The 1744-nt window shown below is 46.8% G+C and overlaps 1 pseudogene; it reads left to right on the top strand.

Moving 5' to 3' along the window:
- Window positions 1-477: 477 nt before the first annotated feature.
- Window positions 478-1190, top strand: LOC115831548 (annotated as a pseudogene).
- Window positions 1191-1744: the final 554 nt, after the last annotated feature.

Genomic DNA, 1744 nt, shown 5'->3' on the forward strand with positions numbered 1-1744 from the left:
TGAAATCAAAATGGAAATTAAAAAGTTCTTCAAACTGAACGACAATAGTGACACAACCTATCAAAACCTCTGGGACACAGCAAAGGCAGTGCTAAGAGGAAAGTTCATAGCCCTAAATGCCTACATCAAAAAGTCTGAAAGAGCACAAACAGACAATCTAAGGTCACACCTCAAGGAACAAGAGAAACAAGAACAAACCAAACCCAAACCCAGCAGAAGAAAGGAAACAACCAAGATCAAAGCAGAACTAAATGAAATTGAAACAAACAAACAAAAATACAAAAGATAAATCAGCTTCTTCGAGAAAACACCAAATGGTGGATGATGCCAATGCAGCGCAGGGGCAGGTGGGGCTGGAGGCCCCAGGGGCCCTGGGATGGGGAACCACGGTGGCTTCTGGGGAGGCTTTGGCAGTGGCATCCAGGGCCAGGGTCACAGCCATGGAGCTTGCAGAGGCAAGGTGAGGACAAGGAGTGGATGCCCGTCACCAAGCTGGGCCGTCTGCTCAAGGACATGAAGATGAAATCCCTGGAGATCTATCTCTTCTCCCTGCCCATCAAGGAGTCTGAGATCATTGACTTTTTCCTGGGGGCCTCTCTCGAGGATGAGGTTTTGAAGGTTATGCCAGTGCAGAAGCAGACCCATGCTGGCCAGTGCACCAGGTTCAAGGCGTTTGTTGCCTTGACTACATTGGGGACTACAGCGGCCACGTCAGTCTGGGTATTAGGTGCTCCAAGGAGGTGGCCACTGCCATCCATGGGGCCATGATCCTGGCCAAGCACTCTATTGTCCCTGTGCTACTGGGGGACAGAGGCTACTGGGGGAACAAGATTGGAAAGCCCCATGCCATCCCTTGAAAGGCGACAGGCCGCTGCGGCTCTGTGCTGGTGGCCTGATCCCTGTGCCCAGGGGCACTGGCATCATCTCGGCCCCTGTGCCCAAGAAGCTGCTGATGATGGCTGGTATTGATGACTGCTACACCTCAGCCAGGGGCTGCACTGCCACCCTGAGCACCTTTGGCAAGGCCACCTTTGATACCATCTCAGATCTACAGCTACTTGACCCCCGACCTCTGGAAGGAGACTGTATTCACCAAGTCTCCCTATAAGGAATTCACTGACCACCTCGTCAAGACCCACCCTAGAGTCTCCGTGCAGAGGACCCAGGCTCCAGCTGTGGCTACAACATAGGGTTTTTATACAAGAAAAATAAAGTGAATGAAGCCTGAAAAAAAAAAGAAAGATAAATGAAACAAAAAGCTGGTTCTTTGAAATGATAAATAAAATTGATAGACCATTAGCAAGATTAACCAAGAAAGGAAGAGAGAATATCCAAATAAGCTCAGTAAGAAATGAAATGGGAGATATTACAATTGGACACCACAGAAATACAAAAGATGACTCAAGGCTGCTATGAACACCTTTACACACTTAAACTAGAAAACCTAGAAGAGATGGATAAATTCTTGGAAAGATACAACCCTCTTAGCTTAATTTAAATCAGGAAGAATTAGATACCCTGAACAGACCAATAACAAGCAGTGAGATTGAAATGGTAATTTAAAAATTACCAACAATGAAGTCCAGGACCAGATGGATTCACAGCAGAATTCTACCGGAAGTTCAAAGAAGAATCGGTACCAATCCTATTGACACTATTCCACAAGATAGAGAAAGAGGGATCCCTCCCTAAATCATTCCATGAAGCCAGTATCACCCTAATGCCAAAACCAGGAAAGGACATA

Source organism: Nomascus leucogenys, chromosome 2, assembly GCF_006542625.1.
Source record: "Nomascus leucogenys isolate Asia chromosome 2, Asia_NLE_v1, whole genome shotgun sequence".
Classification (NCBI taxonomy): domain Eukaryota; kingdom Metazoa; phylum Chordata; class Mammalia; order Primates; family Hylobatidae; genus Nomascus; species Nomascus leucogenys.